This window comes from Polyergus mexicanus, unplaced genomic scaffold, assembly GCF_030449975.1.
Source record: "Polyergus mexicanus isolate NDT 795.1 unplaced genomic scaffold, iyPolMexi1.0 SCAF_128, whole genome shotgun sequence".
Lineage (NCBI taxonomy): Eukaryota > Metazoa > Arthropoda > Insecta > Hymenoptera > Formicidae > Polyergus > Polyergus mexicanus.
The window spans coordinates 22,501-27,500 of record NW_027223448.1 but is presented as its reverse complement, the minus strand read 5'-3'; the positions used below and the strand labels follow the sequence as shown (position 1 = coordinate 27,500).

Below are 5,000 nucleotides of genomic sequence, written 5' to 3'. Positions count from 1 at the left end.
CCGGACGTGCTCCTCCCCGTCTGCCTATATGGTTTCTATTTATCGCGGCGCTTTTTAATATTATAGCTTCAGTCTTGCGTTCGGAGATCTGAAGCTTCGCGGACTCGCACCAATTTACGATCGCGTTGACCACCCGTTGGCCTTCAGATTCGATTTCGTTTCGCGAATCCCCGTTTATAACGACAACGAGATCATCCGCGTACGCGGCAAACCGATTTTCGACCAAGCCTTCTAGGAGCCGCAGAAGGCCGTCGAACATGAGGTTCCAACAAGTCGGACCGAGGACGGAACCTTGTGGGCACCCCCTCGCGGCCCGCTTGGACACCTCTGTAGCACCGAACGCGATTTTTACTGTCCGATTTTCGAAATAACTCCGGAGGACTTCGAAGACGTTCCGCGGGCAATTCCGTTCTTTTAAACTAGCTAGTACAAGAGGCCACCAGACGTTGTCAAAAGCCCCGGAGATGTCGAAGAGAAGCGCGACGGCGTACCTCTTTTCAGAGGCAGAAACCATACGCCGCATCTCCACAACAGCATCCTCCGTCGACCTTCCGGGCATGAAACCGAACTGTCGATCGGAGACCCTACCCGGTGCCAGTGACGCGTCCATGAGGCGGGTTTTGAGAAGTTTCTCGAAAAGTTTTCCTACTACGGAGAGGAGACAGATGGGTCTATAGGATTTCGGATCCTTCTCGTCCTTGTCCTCACCCTTCAGAAGGACTCGAAGCGAGCCCTCCTTCCAGATTGAGGGAAAGACGCCCCACTGAAGGCATCCGTTAAATAATCTAAGAAACTGACCGGGAATTATCCTACAAGCGGCTTTCAAAACCGCAACCTCAATAAGGTCCATTCCTGGAGCCTTATTATTTTTAAAAGTTTTCACCGCTACAGCCATTTCTGCCGCCGTGAAGAATGAGGCGTCGACCGTGTCGGGGGAAACTTTCGAAGCGAGACGAATTTCACGTTGTTCGAACGTGTCATCCTGTTCCCGGTCATCCGGAGTGTGCACGTCTAGGAGGTAGCCGGCGGTCTCCTCTAAAGTCTTCGTGGAATATTCGCCACACCGGAGTGTGCTGAGCACCCCCTCAACTTGGAGTTTTCTCGCCTGGAGTTTATAAACGAATCCCCAGGGCTCCGAGTTACCGTGCGATGTGACAAACTTCCGCCAGCTCGCAAGCTTCGCCTTCCTCACCTCTCTGCCGTATTTCCGCAAAGAAGAGCGGTATTCCAACTTCAGAGAAAGGTAAGTGGGCTTGTCCCGCCCTCTCTGGAGTGCACGCCTCTTTCTGTATACTCCCTTTTTGAGTATAGTTAATTCGACCGTCCACCACGGGTTGGACTTCCTAAATCGTCTTTTTCTTGGCATCGACGCGGAACAGGCTTCGGTGAGTACCGCTGCCAACGTCTCCGCCATCTCATCTACTCTATTCGCAGAACAGACATCGAGGACCTCCAGTCTCGATCTTGAAAGATCAGTCAAGCTCTCGGAGAACCGCTCCCAATCAGCCCGACGAGTGTCAAACCTCATGTTCGCGGCACCCCGATCTCCACCTGACCCCTTTGGCACCCTCAATCTGATGTCGACTGCGTTGTGGTCGCTGGTCGTCCAGTCGGGCCTCACCTTCCAATCATTGATGAATTTGTTCATGGAGGACGACGTCAAGGTTACATCGATGAAAGACGAACCTCTTGCCGTCCAAAAGGTGGGTCCCTGTCCGACATCATTCACCACGTTTACTCCATATGCTCGGATGAGGTCTTCAAATTTCGCACCTCTTTCGTCTGTCTCTTGGAGACCCCAGAGTGACGACCGAGCATTGGCGTCTACTGCCACTAACAATCTCTTCCCCCTCAGCGAATGAAGCACCACTTCGAGGTGTCTGAGGTATTTTTCTATCTCGTCGCTGTACTGGAAGTAGCACGATGCGACGTAGAAAGAAAAATTGGGAGCCTGCACTTCCACACAGACGCAATGTGTCGTGCTAAGCTGCGAGACAAACACCATTTGGAATTGAGGGTTACAGACTGCCACTGCAGCCCAGGGGCGTTCTGAGCATACAGCAGCTACCCTCATATTCTTCCCTAAGCCAACGAAGGTGTGGCTCTTGCCATGCTTCTTGACGTGCAACTCCTGCAATAACAGGACGTCAAGTCGCTTTTCGGCGACAAGCTGACGCACCTCACCCGTAACTACAACTGAACGCCTCATGTTCAGCTGCAGTATCCTCACTCCCGTGGACGCAAATGAGGAAAAGGGGACGCTACTTGCCGGAGCTTGTTGCTGCGGCTGCGAAGAGGAACCCGGATCACATACACTATGGGGTTCTAATTGGGAAACATTCGCGTATCTAATCTTATTTTCTACCGCGGGGTTTTTCGCGGGACTATTCGCGGAACTAATCGCGGGTCTAATCGCGGATACTAATTTTGTGCTAGATTCCCTATTCCTAATTTCTTCTTCCCGGTCGATGATTGCCGGTGAAGGCCTTATTAAGCTGTTCCTACTATCGCATCGCGTTAACAAAACTCGAACGGCGCGAAGGCCGCAACCTTGGGGCTGTGCGCAAAGTCGTTTTACGTCGCGGAATCGCTCGGGCACAGCTTGGTGAGGCGCTCTCGAGGAAGCGGAGGCTGTCTCCAAGCGCGCGCACGAGCGTACTCGCGACTCGACGACAGGCACGTCCCTTGCCTCCCTAATAGCAGCCGCACCTGGCGGGAAGCGATCTGCCAGGCGGGCACTCCTCCTCACCAAAATTTTTAGAAAATTATTCATCATTTTTGTTCCCACGAGTACGGTGGAAAAGAAGTCGAGCAGCGCAGAGCCACCATTACGCCGCCAAGCCTAAATACAACGGGGGGACAGCAGGTACCCCGAGGTGGTGGACCGCTAGCGACCGCGATTTTTTCGTCTTCGCGGCCATTCAGACCATCGGCACGATCCTTGACCTTAGCCTTAAGACGGGCGCCATTAGGAGGAAACGCCTACCTATCTATCTATTTCTAATGCGTCGATTTTCCTACCACAACGGACGAGTTGGAAACAAACGACCGGGCGATAATAATGAAAAACGACAAAGGATGGAAGCCTGAAAAGAGAAAAGTATTAGTAACCCCCGGTTCCGTCGCCGCTGGGTCTGAGACCTCAGAAGCGCAGGGCCCGGTAGGTGAGTACAACAGCCCCTGTCTCTCTCCACTGTACCGAGGCACAACAGAGACAAACGGATGGGGATGGGCTGCCGGGAGATTGGATGAAGAAAGGATAGGAAAGCCGAGTACGGGAACGTGACCTTAGCCACTGCAGGCTCCCCACTTCTTAAAAGTGCGTTGCCCACAAGGCCACAGACACGTTCCACCAACGCTTCTAGGTGCGCTCGCTACATAAGAGCCATTTGGTCAATCTGACACCGACTCGTAGCTATGCTGTATTAAGGAATTGGTAAAAGCGACAGAGTAGACAGATCAATGAAAGTGTTAGTAATGAAGTTGTTAGTGAGAGTTGTTAATTGGAGTGGAGTAAAGAAAGAAAGAATAGGGGGAGAAAGAGGAGATAGAAAAACAGAACGTGTGTGTGTGTGTGTTGCTACGTAAGAGCCATTTGGTCAGCAATGCTGACACCGACTCGTAGCGATGCATGCTGTTTAAGGAAATAGAGGAAAGGAATAAAGAAGGAAGAAAAAGAGAAAGAAAAGGGAGAGAGAGAGAATGTAAGTGTGTGAGAGAGTGTATGTGTGTGTGTGTTGCTACATTAGAGCCATTCGGCCAGCAATGCTGGCACCGACTCGTAGCGTTGCATGCTGTTTTATGCAAGTAAATGAGAAAAGAGTATAGAGATAGAAAAGCGATAGCAAAAGAGATAGTACGAAAAGGAGTGAAAAAGGGGTTGAGGTGAGAGCTTTTAGCTCAGGAGGGAAAGAGAGTAGAGGGACGAAAAAGAGAAAGAAGAGTGATGAGTGTTAGTAGTGTTAGTAAGTATTGTTAAAGAGGGGTGATAAAGAGAGAGAGAGAGAGGGGTGGCTTTCCTAAAGGTATGGGGAGACCTGAAAAGAAAAGAAAAGATTAGTAACCACCGGTTCCGTCGCCGCTGGGCCAAAGACCTCAGAAGCGCAGGGCCCGGTGGGCGAGTATTGACAACCCCTGTTCCTCTCTACTGCACCTAAGAACAATAGAGACGAACGGATGGAGATGGGCTGCCGGGAAGTGCGGAAGGTGTGTGAGAGGGAAGACAGGAAGGACGCTGTCACTTGAGAGCCATTCGATTAGCATCAGATTTCAACCACGACAATCCCGGACCCCGAGATCGGCTCAGAACATCACCCGCGCGGGCCGGGATCTGGTGGATCAATCCGGATCACCAGCACCGGCGCAAGGATCAGTAGAGAGCGTCACCCGGACGTCCATCAGAGGGTCATAGTATCACTGATGCCGGCTCATGACTGTGCGGAAAAGGGGGGAAAACTTCGCTGTGACATCACTCAGCCGACACCTACCGAATCTTACTTTCCAAAGTAGGTGGCGTTTTCAGGAGTACCACGAGAAGGTGGATGCACAACTTGAACGCGAGAGGCTAGAGGTCCTAACTAGAGGACTGATATCGCTACGCGATTTCGCATCGCATAGCGATTCGCATCACGTTCCAACCCCGACTCTCAGACCCCGAGATCGACTCAGAACATCACCCGCGCGGGCCGGGATCCAACGGACCAATGGATCACCAGCACCGGCGCAAGGGTCAGTAAAGAGCGTCACCCGGACGTCCTTAGGAGAGCCACGGTAACTCCCAGTAGATAGGGACAGTGGGAATCTCGTTAATCCATTCATGCGCGTCACTAATTAGATGACGAGGCATTTGGCTAACTTTAAGAGAGTCATAGTTACGACCGCACCGGGGGCCTGGGGGGCGGTTAGCCCCCCAGTAACCCACCAGGGTGTCGCCGCGGTTCAACGGCTGACTACTCCCCTTCCACTAATACACTCGGGGTCTTCGCACCGTGGATTTGCCC

General features: G+C 52.2%; 1 pseudogene; it reads right to left on the bottom strand.

Annotated features, from left to right (window-relative positions):
- Positions 1-4,750: 4,750 nt before the first annotated feature.
- Positions 4,751-5,000, bottom strand: part of LOC138944233 (large subunit ribosomal RNA) — a 3,868-nt pseudogene continuing 3,618 nt past the window's right edge.